This window comes from Sus scrofa, chromosome 1 (assembly GCF_000003025.6).
Source record: "Sus scrofa isolate TJ Tabasco breed Duroc chromosome 1, Sscrofa11.1, whole genome shotgun sequence".
Classification (NCBI taxonomy): Eukaryota; Metazoa; Chordata; class Mammalia; order Artiodactyla; family Suidae; genus Sus; species Sus scrofa.
Window position 1 is genome coordinate 33,632,055 of NC_010443.5, and position 13,761 is coordinate 33,645,815.

Sequence of the window (13,761 nt, forward strand, 5' to 3'; positions counted from 1 at the left end):
GTGGTTCGTTTCCAGGGAATTCTGCCTTCACACACATCAGATTTGTTTTTCAACAAATGAATCTATTGTTCGGCATCTTAAGGAACATTCATGTTTATCTTAATCATAAACAGAAGTTCTTTGTGGCTTTAATGTGGATTCAGCTTTGTGGTTCTCCATTGTTATTAAAGCTTTTGCTTCCTTTTTCTCTTCCTCTTCTTCTTCTTGAAGGTTTGGTTTTTATTTAATGTACTTAATAAGAGAGAACCACTGTTTACCTTTATGATTATTTTATTTCCAAACAGACACCCTCCTTACCACACAGACAGTTCTATCTTGTTTAAAGTTTTTTGTTTTCTGGATGTAAACTCTCTTTGACTCTCATCCTTTTAATTCTTGGGGTCTAGCCTCCCTCTAGTCCCTTGTAGTCTTTCAGGAGCTCCTAATCTAGATTTTCAAATACTTCCAGCCCGGTTCTCTAATTTGAATGTGCATGGGAATTGCCTGAGAATCCCAGAAAAATGCAAATTGGGCTTTTCAAGGTCTGGGGTGGGGTCTGAGTTTTTGCCTTTCTGACAAGCTTGATGCCAGTGTTGCTAGTCCCAGGAATTTTTTTTTTTTGCTTTTTAGGGCTGCACTCGCAGCATATGGAAGTTCCCAAGCTAAGGGTGGAATCGGAGTGACAACTTCAGGCCTACACCACAGCCACAGCAACAGGGAATCCAAGTCGTGTCTGTGACCTACATCGCAGCTTATAGCAACGCCAGATCGATGATCCACTGAGCAAGGTCAGGGATCGAACCTACATCCTCATGGATGCTAGTCGGATTTGTTTCTGCTGACCCACTGTGGGAACTCCCCCAGGAACCCACTTAATACACAAAGGGTCTTCTTGATTAAGGCATGGAGGTAGAGACAAATGAGTCTTATATAAGGTGGGTGTGAACTATAGGTGTACAGTGTCACCCAAGGGTTGCTAATATATTTTATATTTAGCAGGTCCAAACTGACCTCATCACAGTCTCTGCCAAACCTGCGCCTTGTTCTGTATTCTCTGTCCCAGGTAGTGATGGCCGTCTGCTTGCCTGTCCAGGAACAAACTGTGGCATCATCTTGGTTTCCTCTGTATCTTCCATTTACTTTAACTGGACGTCAAGGTCACTTGAGCCTACTTGAGCAAAGCTTCTCGACTTTGTCCTTCACTTCTGTTTCTATCAATACCTGCTGGATTCAGATCCTTATCGTCCCTTGTGCTAGGACATCATAGCTCCAGGCTGTTTCCGTATTTATTCCTCTTAAAAGGATGTTTCTTAAACACTCATTGGGAGTGACATTTGCTTGTTGAAAACCTTCCCCTGTCACAGTCCAAGGTTTCCATATGACAAGCAAGGTCCAGCACACTTGGCTGTAGCCTTTATTCCCCCAAAGCCTGACACCGTTCTCTTCCCCCCCCCCCCCCCGCCCCCGCCGCCCCGCCACTGGTTGCACCTCCCTGAAAGTCAGTGGCCTTGGTGTATATCAGTCCACTCATAGTTCCCCAAACTCACGGTGTATTTTTGTTTCTGTGTCTTTGCTCTTACGGTTGCCACGGCCTTTAATGCTTTTCTCCTCATGTTCTACCTGACAGAATCCTACTCCGCCTTCAAGTTCTAGTTCATATCACCTTTGATGAAGTGGTGACCAAATCTCCTTTTTTGTGCTGGTGACGTTTCTGATCTGTGTTCGGCAGCAGTTGCCACTTGCAATATTGTTTGAAGCTCATCGCACAGGTTTTTGTTGCCTACCAAGTTCTGTGCCCACCTTGTCTGAAGTACACTTGCACTCATTGTTTTGCTTGGTGGGGAATAAAGTAGCTTTTCCCTAAATGTTGGCTGAGTCACTGAAAAGGCAAATGTTCTATAGATGAAGAGACGTGCAGTTTTACATGTTGGAAGTAGGGGATTCCATCATTTGTCCATATTGGGCTATCTGAGGAGGACCTGCCTACTGCCCCGTCCATGCTGCAGCTGTGCTGTCAGTACAGGAGTCCCCAGCCATGGATGGAGCACTTGAAATGTGGCTCATCCAAACTGAGTTGTGGTGCAAGCATAGGTTACAGGGTGTTTATATTGATTACATGTTGCAAGGAGCATAGTTTGGGTGTATCGAGTTAAAGGGTGCCATTAAAATTAATCGTACCTGTTTCTTTTTGCTTTTTCAATTTGGCCACTAGAAAATTTTGAATGACTGTTGGGGTTTGTCAATTAGACAGCGCTGTTGTAAAATAACAATATATCGTCACATTCAAAACAACTCAGGAAGATTTCCTGCCACTCCCTCAATTGTACTTTTTAATATTCTATCGAGCGTTTAATGTTTAGGGTTAAGATTTCAATTATGAGTTACTGTTTTAAAAATAAAATCATTTATATGAAAATGCTACCACTGTTCAGTGTCTGAGCTTTAGTATCTTTTGAGATGATTCTTTTGATTCTTTCCGAGCTGCCAAACTAAATCTCAGGAACTTTACCGTATGTCACCTGTGTTAATAAAAACTCAGACTATTTTATGTATTTATGTATGTATATATTTACTATGATCTATGGAGTGATAAAAAAGGGAAAATGAGAACATTTTCCTTGTAATCTATGTCTTTAACCTTACTGCCTGCATAGTTTCTCAGTGCTTAAAACTTTCTGCTTAATTAATTTTTCTACGTTGAAAGCTTAAGATTCTATAAAAGTTTTTTTAAGGTCGAGATGCGTAAGACACTTAGAAAAATTTCTTGTAGCCATAAAATCCTTTTCCAGTACATTCTTAAATGAACTCCAAATAACTAATAAATCAAAGTAAAGCTTCTATTATTGAGGGGGTAGGTGGGGAACCCAGAAAGGCCCCTTTCTTTAAAAAATGCATCACAAGGAGTTCCCCCACCATGTCTTGGTGGAAACAAATCTAATATCCATGAAGGACGCAGGTTCGATCCCTGGCCTCACTCAGTGGGTTAAGGATCTGGCATTGCTGTGAACTGTGGTGTAGGTTGCAGATGTGGCTCAAATCTGGCATTGCTGTAGCCGTGGTGTAGGCCGGCTACAGCTCTGAATTGACCCCTGGCCTGGGAACCATATGCCATGGATGCAGTCCTAAAAAGACAAAAATAAAACTCTCTTGTCAACTTCCGTTAAAAAAAAATGCACCACTTAGGCAAAGTGACTGGCTAAATTAAGACTTTATATGTGAAAAATCAGTGTGAACAGATTCGAGTTACATAATTTTTAGAATTGGAAGCAACTCGAGGTATTATTACAGGGTGAGTTTTCTGTTATGCTCACACCGTGAACAGTAGAGCTGGAGATAAGCCGGCCTCTTCTGTCCTCCAATAGAATCTTCTTTTCTGTACCATCCAGTGATAATTACCTAAGAAGTGCTCTTTCTTGGGACATTAATATGGCCGAACAATGATGACAGTACCTGAGGTGGGGGTGAGAACCTGTTGGAGATAAATGAGGGCATATGTACCATGATTCAAGGAGCAGTAACCCCAAGTAAGGATGAGGTGAATGCCTCAGAGGTAGCCAATAAATGTCAGTCTCTCTTCCTTCTGTACTCACTCCATCGCTTCTTGCAATTCACTGATTAGGGTTTAAAATGGCACAATGAATTATGCAAAAGCTGTTTCTGCAGGAGGGGCTGTCTTGCAGCCTAATGCAGCACAGATGGAAAGATCCTCTTTTAATCATTGTTCTCACAACACTTGGAAGCTTTTTGAGGAATAAGCACTCAGAAGTGGAAGTGAATGGCCTTCAACAGTAAATGAATTCCTTCTGCAGAGAGGAACCGAAATGTATTTATGATGCAGATGGTTGCCCTGTGTTTGAATGCTCATCCTTGTCTTCTGAGATTCATGCTTAGAAGCAAAATGTCTCTTGAAATACTTGGGTTTTAGATGGTTCCACTGGAGAAATTACTTCTGCCCAGACTGGCCCGACATGTATTATTATTATTTTTCTTGAGGAAAGGCGACGAGTATTTAAATGTCAGCTCACTCTGTTCATGAAAATATGCAAATTCCCTCTCTTTTTCTGATCCTTAGTTACTACTGAAGAGACCGAATTCGTTAGCATCCCCTTACTTTTATTAGCATAATATTAATGCAAATCATTAGCAAAGCTTTTTAAAAAAGAAAGCAGAACCATCCATGAAGAGCAATTCAGAGCAGTGTTTACTTCCTCCATGAGGAAGAAGAAACATTTAGGATTAGGTTTCCAACTGGTATCTGTGCCAAGGACCACCCACCTGGGCCCAAGCAGGTATACCTTGGAGGTTTCATTTGCAGGGCAAGAACCAATCTGAAAAAGGCCCCTGAAGGGAAAATTTCAAAATAAGGTGATATGCAGCTACCTGTATCATGATTCAGATGCCATTAAGGATGTGTACTGTAGGGTTTATTTCTAAAACACTGCTTTTTAATGTATAGGAGGAAAAAGGAAGTGAATGTTATTTGTTGGCCAATTCAAGGTATAATAAGGGACTGACTGAAAACTATGCCCAGCAAAAGGGTTAGTATAAAGAGGACACTGATTAATTCTTATTTGCTTGGAGGAAATGGGCTTAAATTAGAGGGAAGTAAAGTTGAATCCAATAGCAGGAAGACATTGTTGGCTCTGGGGAGTGCTTTATAAAATTAGAATGAGGTACAGCAAGAGCCTAGAATCGCCCTTCTTAGCTCCTCTTACTGTGCTACAAACATTTCTTACACTTTCTGGCCTCCGTGTCTGCCTCTGTTTAACTGGAATGAGCATGGTAGCACCTGCTGTCTGCGCCAGGCATTTGCACGGAGCTGATGCAGCTCCGAATTGTTGTTTTCCTGCGTGTTTTATCTCCTCTATTATCCCGTGCCTCTCGGGGATTGGAGGTGAGGCCCTGTGCTGCTTTGGACATCAACATGTATATTACGTTGCAATTAATGAGGAGCCAGTATTTGTTGAATGAATGTATGAATCACAGCTTAGTTATCTGCTTTTTGTTTTTTTTTTTTTTTTTTTTTTGTCTTTTTGCTATTTCTAGGGCCGCTCCCGTGGCATATGGAGGTTCCCAGGCTAGGGGTCCAATCGGAGCTGTAGCCACCAGCCTACGCCAGAGCCACAGCCACACAGGATCCGAGCGGCGTCTGCAACCTATACCACAGCTCACGGCAACGCCGGATTGTTAACCCACTGAGCAAGGGCAGGGACCGAACCCGCAACCTCATGGTTCCTAGTCGGATTCGTTAACCACTGCGCCACGACGGGAACTCCAGTTATCTGTTTTTTATTACCAAGCAAGACCCAAGCTCTGTAGCAGCAATCCACCGAAGCACTGAAGTGTTGACTGTATTTCAGTTCCACTGTTCTTTCTAGGGTCCCCTTCATCACTAAAGATGGAAAATATGCTTTATTATATGGATTAATTTCATCACAATGATTTTTTAAAAACAAAATTGAGGAGTTCCCATTGTGGCTTGGTGAGTTAAGAACCTAACCTAGTGTCTGTGAGGCGGGGGGTTCCATCCCTGGCCTCCATCAGTGGGTTAAGGACCTGAGTTGCTGCAAGCTATGGTGTAGGTTGCAGATGCAGCATCCAAGCTGGTGTTGCTGGGGCTGTGGCATCGGCTTGCAGTGGTAGCTCCAATTCGATGCCTAACCTAGGAATATCCATATGCCACAGGTGCTGCTCTAAAAAGAAAAATAAATAAAATTTAAATATAAAAAATTGACATTCCTGTGATGTTAGATAGGTTGGTTGCATTTGCTTAGAGAGTCACAAGTATTTCTAAAAACAGCTGTGGCGTTCCCGTCGTGGCTCAGTGGTTAACAACTCCGACTAGGAACCATGAGGTTGAGGGTTCGGTCCCTGCCCTTGCTCAGTGGGTTAAGGATCTGGCGTTGCCGTGAGCTGTGGTGTAGGTTGCAGACGCGGCTCGGCTCCCGCGTTGCTGTGGCTCTGGCGTAGGCCAGAGACTACAGCTCCAATTCGACCCCTAGCCTGGGAACCTCCATATGCCGCGGGAGCAGCCCAAGAAATAGCAAAAAATAAAAATAAATAATAAAATAAAAAAAGTTCTATTAAAAAATAATAAAAAATAAAAACAGCTGTGTTAGGAGTTCCTGCTGTCATGCAGCGGGTTAAGGATTTGGCGTTGTCTCCGAAGTGGCTTGGGTTGGGAACTTCCATATGCTGTGGGTGTGGTTGAGAAAGAGCAAAAAAAAAAAAAAAAAGCTATGTATTTTAGTTTATCGAAGCAGCTTCAGCAAAGAACTGAAGTCCTTTATGAGGTGGGAACTCTTGGCTTTCAAATACCTGAGTTGAAAAAAACAAAGAACAGGAAAATGTTGTAAGTCTTGCATCTTCCCTGTAGAGTGTCTGACAACCCTAGGTCTTTCTGAAGGTTTATTACTTGGACAAAATAGTAAAGGAAGTTCATCTTTGATCCTTCCTGGCTACCAGGCCCTTGGTGCTCTGCACAGATACCACCTTCTGCTCTGGGGACCCATGTCCTCTTAATCCTTTCTACTCCTTTTAGAACTTAGTTCTGGTCTCCAGAGGCTCTGTTCTCCAATCTGTGGTCCATTGGCTAATCTCGTTTGCAGTGTTAGCCTCCTAAGACCACAGTTCGTTCTTCCACCTCTCTTTCCTGGCAGGGTGGGACATGGGTAGCAGAGCCTTGGCCCCGTGCAGAAAGCAGTGTTCAGAAAGGTCACCTTTGGTTAAGAAAGAGATTATCACTGTCTGCATGGTTTCTTTGTAGGGACTGGGTGGAAAGGAGAATCCATATATGGGGAGAACAGAAGAGAGCAAGAGGAAGGGCAGTGGAAGACTGGAGGTAGACATCCTCGAGCTGGACCTTGATTTAACATCAGCCTTTTACGTAGAGTGCCAGCAGCCTGGGCCTGGGGGCGATGTGGGGGGGGGGCGTCTCTCAAGGACATTGGCTTCTTGGGAACTTCCTAACCAATTTCAGACTCCCCCCATGGAGTGGTATTTTGGAACCAGATGCTAAGTGGGAATATTCCTGCCCCATGTAAGTAACAGGTCAATGAGCTAGAGATTCAGAGCTTTCTTGCTTGCTTGCTTGCTTGCTTTCTTTCTTTCCTTTCTTTTCTTTCTTTCTTTTTCTTTCTTTCTTTCTTTTTTTTTTTTTTTTTTTTTCTTTCTTTTTTTTTTTTTTTTTTTTTTTTTTTTTTTTTTTTTTTTTTTTTTTTTTTTTTTTTTTTTTTTTTTTTTTTTTTTTTTTTTTTTTTTTTTTTTTTTTTTTTTTTTTTTCCTTCTTTCTTCTTTCCTTCTTTCCTTCTTTCTTCTTTCTTCTTTCCTTCTTTCCTTCTTTCTTCTTTCTTCTTTCTTTCTTCTTTCCTTCTTTCTTTCTTTCCTTCTTTCCTTCTTTCTTCTTCTTTCCTTCTTTTTTTTTTTTTTTTTTTTTTTTCTTTTTTTTTTTTTTTTTTTTTTTTTTTTTTTTTTTTTTTTTTTTTTTTTTTTTTTTTTTTTTTTTTTTTTTTTTTTTTTTTTTTTTTTTTTTTTTTTTTTTTTTTTTTTTTTTTTTTTTCTTTCTTTCTTTCTTTCTTTCTTTCTTTCCTTTCTTTCTTTCCTTCCTTTCTTGTCTTTTTGCCTTTTCTAGGGCCGCTTCCGTGGCACATGGACGTTCCCAGGCTAGGGGTCCAATCGGAGCTGTAGCCGCCGGCCTACGCCAGAGCCATAGCAACGCGGGATCCCAGCTCCTCTGCGACCTACACCGCCACTCATGGCAACGCGGGATCTTTAACGCACTAAACAAGGCCAGGGATCGAACCCTCAACCTCATGGTTCCTAGTCGGATTCGTTAACCACTGAGCCACGATGGGAACTCCTCAGAGGCTTCTTAAGAGAACCAGGATGGAAATAACCTAGGACAGGATGAGGAGTTCCCCGTGTGGCTCAGTGGGTTAAGAACCCCACTAATAGCCATGAGGATGTGGGTTCCATCCCTGGCCTTGCTCCATGGGGGATCTGACATTGCCACAAGCTGCAGTGTAGGTCGCAGACGTGGCTCAGATTCGACCCCTAGCCCAGGAATTTCCATAGGCTGCAAGTGCAGCCCTCGAAAGAAAAGAATAGAAAAGAAAACAAAACAAAACATAAACTCGGACAGGCTTATAAACTTCCAGTTTGGGGGATTTAATCCTCACAGAATTCGATTTACCTGTGGGTGGCATTTAGCAGAGCTCAGTATGTCCGTGACTGTGCTAGATGGTGTGGGAATGCTAAGGAGTAGCATTAGTTGTTTTCTTACCAATATTTTTTCTTTACCTTCTGCTTTTCTTCCCTGCATCCCCTGCAGCTTCCTGTAATTCCTTGCCCCTGTCACTGCCCCCTGAGCTCTGTTCCTGTCCTCTGAACAGAGCTGGGTGGCTTTTGCTGAGAACACTTGTTTTTGTGGGATTTTTGTTTTATTTCAATTTTCCCTTCTAAGGTTAAACTTGAAATCTGCCCCCCCATCAATATTTTACCCATTGGAAATTGCCTTTCGTTTCCCGTGTTTTATTTTATAATTCATGTATCTTTGAGACAACTTGCATCCACACCTGTCTTGTATTAGTCAGCTCAGAAAAAAAGCAGTCTCGGAAAATCTCATTTTAAATGAAAAAAATTAGCCAGTAGCATTCACATCGTCTCCTTTGTGACTGACTTCCACATTTAGTGGAAACTGTTACAGATGAATCCTTTCCAAATTTGGGTAAATTATTTGAGAAGCTGGAAGTTATTCCCCCTCCCCCCCTAGTCCCCTCAGGAGAGCTGACTTATGGCACCTGGCTTAGAAAACTACTTCCTGGCCTTCAGTATTTATCAGTGGAGCATTATAGTATTTGAAGGTCATTTGGAGCTATCCATAAAATTACACACTGCAGCCTAAGTGAAGCAGCTTTCTTTTTTCCTACCCAGGTATTTGCCACACTGTTGCTGCTATTTTAAATTGTTCTATTATTACTATTCACCAGGATTACATTGAAATGATGTAGAAGTGTGTATATCCTCTCTCTTTTTATTGTATTATATAAACACAGACATCCTTTCACTTTTAGCATTTTCTTCTAGTGTCTGTCTATAATATTCTTCTTTTTTTTTTTTTTTTTTTTTTTTTTGGTCTTTTTGCCTTTTCTAGGGCCACTTCTTGCAGCATATGGAGGGTCCCAGGCTAGGAATCAGAATCTAATCAGAGCTGTAGCCACCGGCCTACACTACAGCCACTGCAACTCGGGATCCAAGTCACGTCTGCAACCTACACCACAGCTCCCAGCAACGCTGGATCCTTAACCCATTGAGCAATGTCAGGGATTGAACCTTTGTCCACATGGATACTAGTCAGATTCGTTTCAGCTGAGCCATGACGGGAACTCCAAGCATTTCCCTACCTTATTGTAACAATCTCAATGAACCAAAAAGAGATTAATAATAATGTCTGCATCTCTTCCACAATATGTGCCCATGTGTGTAGCTTGAGTTATTATCAAAAGTTTTTTTTTCAATCTGACTTTTCCTTGTGCCCACATTTTTATTAGCACAGGAAAATTGATGTTAATATGTATATAAAAGTCTTACAGAAGGGCAGGAGTTTGGCCCATAAAAATAAGTAAAACCAGTGCTATATTCAACACTATTCCAATATGAAGTTTAAAAATATTAAGGCTCATGGGTTCATGTTACATCAACAAATATTTTGTTAGTACCTCTGTGATGGCAGGCATCATGAATCTATAGCAACCTATTTTATGGGTTGGATGAGGATATTAGAAAATTGTAGTGTGTTGATCTAAAGTCAGTCAGCACCCAGAATGAGATTCCTGGCAGCCGTTAAACATTTACTCTGAATCCTCGATCCTCAGTTATACTGTGAAGTCTTGTATGTGAAAGAATTGTGCATTGGTCAAAATTTATCTGTTTGTGTTCATGTATTTTTAAGGCATGTTGGCGAACTGCAATGATGAGATTCTAAGCTAATAGAAGGCATGATAGGGGGCTTTTGAATGACAAGTTCAAGAATATTAGAGAAGACAGAAGACTTTGGGTCCTCATTAGTGAATCCCCTTCTTCATTTCACCCCAGAAAATGTGTTGAAAACTTGATGGATTTCTCAGGAAGAAAAGGGCACAGCTGAGACAAAAAAGACAAAACTTGGATTTGTTAAAAGCAATAAAATAAATGGGTAAAAGGTTGATGACAATTTTGGATGCTAACAACTACCTTTGAAACCGCATGACTGTTGGGAAACAAGAACCAGGCATTAGATAATTGTCATGAGAAAGCCAGACTCCCTCTCAGGAAAGAACAGCCTCCATTAGGAAGGAGCGAATGGGCTTCTGGCAGATCCAGGAGGACTGTGCAGTCCAGGGAAGAGAGGGATCCCCGCAGGTGCTGTGGAGGTAGCCTCAAATCATTGATCCGATTCTATGGAAATGATTGAATGGAGGGTGAAGTGGGGGTGAGTGGGTCGCTGGCAGTTAGACAGGAAGTGAAATTCTTTGTGAGGAAGGACAGGTGAACCTCAGCAGGGCCTCAAGCGTGTCAGGGACAAGGCTGAAGCAGAAGTCATGACCCAGAGGCCCATGTGGGAGAGTTGTCTGGGTCACTGGTTCAGTGAGGAACTGGAAAATTCCACTCATACCTAGCGTTAGTGTCACTTAGAATCTGTCTCACGACAGGGCTTGAGTGGGTTGCCTGGAGAGACATCTCCGATAAGGTGCCCAACATACAGTGGGCGTTCAACAAATATTTAGAAATTTGGTTCAGAGATTAAGCTGACAGGATGGAACCAGAGAATGTGGGCTTAACAAACCGTGTGCCGGAGCTTGTTTGTGACTTAGTGTTATGACCATCTGATGTGACATTGGCTCCTTCTTTTGTATGTTTCTATTCCCTCATAAGGACGCCTACTTTCAAACTGAACACCCAAGAGTTACCGAAGCATAAAACAATTACCTTTTAGGGTTTCCTAATGACTGATTTCTTTATTATCTACTTTTCATGTCCCTATTTTATTCCTTTGTAGTTTTGTGCAATTAAATAAGAAACACCTTAGAAATTAAAAAGGTATTATTTTAGAGGCAGCAGTAATTTCATAATTAATAACTGAATAATTCACCAGAATCTGCTATGGTAAACAAATTGCTAAACCCAGGTACACCCAGATTGAGAGAGAGAGAAATAAAAAAAAACAAAACAATCCTACAATTTCTCACCCCAAGGAATATACAGTATAGGGGTAGAGACGTGAGTGTGAGTGTCGCAGTGCAGGATGTGGTCAGGGCTGTGGGGTGACTGAAGAAGTGAGGAAATGTCTTTATTCCAGTCCCCCTATGGAGAAAGGGACCAGGATACAAAATAGAGTAATGACAACTGGGAAGCAGATCCAGCTGGAGCACCTGTGCTCACAGTGCCAAGTAGCTGCTGGTGTTGAATCTCCAGGCGGCTGTCTGACTAATCAGGACAAGAAGAGGAAGGCCTTCTGGCCAAGAGATGGGTCAGGTGCATCCAAGTGCTGGGGACAAATCCTAGTGACAGAGGATTGAATGGAGTGCTTGTGCAAACTCCATTGGATAGGCTCTGAACCAGTCTTCCAAGATCTTGGTATTTTATGTCAAAGCCCACTGTACATCTTTTTACCCTTGTCTTGGAAAATATTTTTGACCTTTAAGATCCCTGGCTCCCCTTTGGCTCCCCTTGGTTGAGTCATCTCTCGGACTGGGGAAGAATAACTACCTTCTGAGGGAGGTTGGGGAAGCTCAGGGACCAAAGAGGATCTCACTTCTACTCAGAACCAGGGCTCCAAAATAGGAAAGACCTGTGTCTGATGGCCCATGTTAGCTTGTAATTTCCCCTTTATGCACCCTATGTCTGTACCTAAAAGGGAAGTTCATTTTCCACACTCACCTTGGCTGCCTCATGACTCTCGCACCTGCCTTTCTGTCCTGTGCCTTTTCACCTTTCTTTTCTACTCTACCTGATGGTGGTCGCTGCCTGTACCCTATTCGTTTAGTGATAGTCACATGCGAATGTGCCACAGTTTTCTATAAAAGTGATAAAGCCAAGTTTTCAAAGCTCTCTCAACAGTGTCACTAGTGGGCTTTGCCTCTCAGTTTTGCCTGGGCCATGTTGTGTAAATAGAGCGTCATCAGTTCATTTGCTCATTGTTTGGCTGCCTGTCAAAACTGGGTAGACACTAACCCTGAAGACTACGCCAATGTGGTGTACAGATGTTAGGTGACTGTGATTTTTTTAAAAGAAAAAGAAAACTGAAAGAAATAATAAGTAAATTTTATTTTGCCGCCCCCCCCACCATGAAAAGGGCAAAATATACAAAGAGTAAAAGTAAGTTTACCTGAAATGTGAAAATTAACATATTTTGAAAACGATAGTGATTGGGTTGGATAGGAGATGGGAGGAATCCTTTCCCTGGACTCGAAGGCCGCCTGGGAGTGAGAGCAGGCCAGTGTGGTATGGCTCTCCAATCAACTTCTTACCGCCTTTGGTCATTGTCAGTTTTCTTTCTTCTGGTGGCAGAGCTACTTCTAATAATTACTGCTTTCAGGGAAACAAGAGTAGGCATTCACTTCCTGGGGAAAAATGACTTGGGTCATTCACAGGCTGCAGCTTTTCATAGTCAATTCAAATTCAGTGTAGACTGATAGACAAGGCCATTACAGGGTATTAAGAGCTTCACCATCTCACTAGGGCAGAGATTACTTCTTTAATATCACTGACAAGAAGAGAAAAATCTACACATCAGAAACACCCCTTCCCCACATCCTAGAGATAATATAGATGGCGGAGCAGAGCGAATTTTTAAAACATTAAAAAAAAATTTAAACCTCTTGAAAACAAAGCTTTTGTGTGTGTGTGTGTGTGTGTGTGGATATATCTGAAGTCATGCCCCAGCATGGCAAACCATGTTTGAGAAAATGCACTGGAAAAGATTTCTCATGCATTTTAAAGAGGTATGCTTTGATTGCTAAATGTATTTTTCTCTAGATAAGTGCAGTGGTCATTTAAAAACATTAATTGTAGACTGTGTCATAAGATCTCTTTGGGTTGTGCTATGTGCCAGTACAAGCTCACAAAGACTGGAGCATTGGACGTGAAAAAAGTAAATTCTACCCTTTCTAGTCAATTTGGTATAATAAAATGGCCGCTGAAGAAGAAACGAGGATACTGATCTTGGTTCCACCATCACTTTGTTGAGATTTGAAGAAGATTGACCCCTGGGGTCTCTTTACCTCATCTAGAAAGTGAATGGGGTAGGCTTAAATCTCCAAGCTCCCATACCATTCTAAAGGTGACACTTCAATAAATATGGCTTCATCTAAAATATACTTGGTCATTATAGTTGATGATAAGTCATGATGTTAAGTCATAAATAGCAACTTTTTTTGGTGCATTAAAAACCAAACCAAACTAAAACCAAACCAAAATAACTTTATTTTCTTACATATCTCAATCCAGTCACTTCTTTTCCTATAGTGGAAATAAAACTAGAATAAGGAGCATGAAAGAAAGGATACCTCTTTTAGAATCTTGTTTTTTTTAAAAAAAAAAAACAAAAAAAATCAACCAACACTCAACCAAGCCCTAGCATCAAGAAAGCAGACTTTGGGCCACAAAGATGCCTCTGCAAGGGCCAGAACTAGGAAAGACTGGACATGAAGTGTAGCAACATGACTCTTGATGGGGTGGGATACAAAAAGTAGAGGTTGGATCAGATAGTTGAATATGGATTCAAGGAAACATCCTAGTCCCAAA

The 13,761-nt window shown here is 41.6% G+C and overlaps 1 protein-coding gene across 6 annotated transcripts in view; it reads left to right on the top strand.

Annotated features, from left to right (window-relative positions):
* Window positions 1-13,761, top strand: part of ARHGAP18 (Rho GTPase activating protein 18) — a 190,247-nt gene that overhangs the window by 104,321 nt on the left and 72,165 nt on the right. The gene's annotated exons all lie outside the window — the stretch shown is intronic.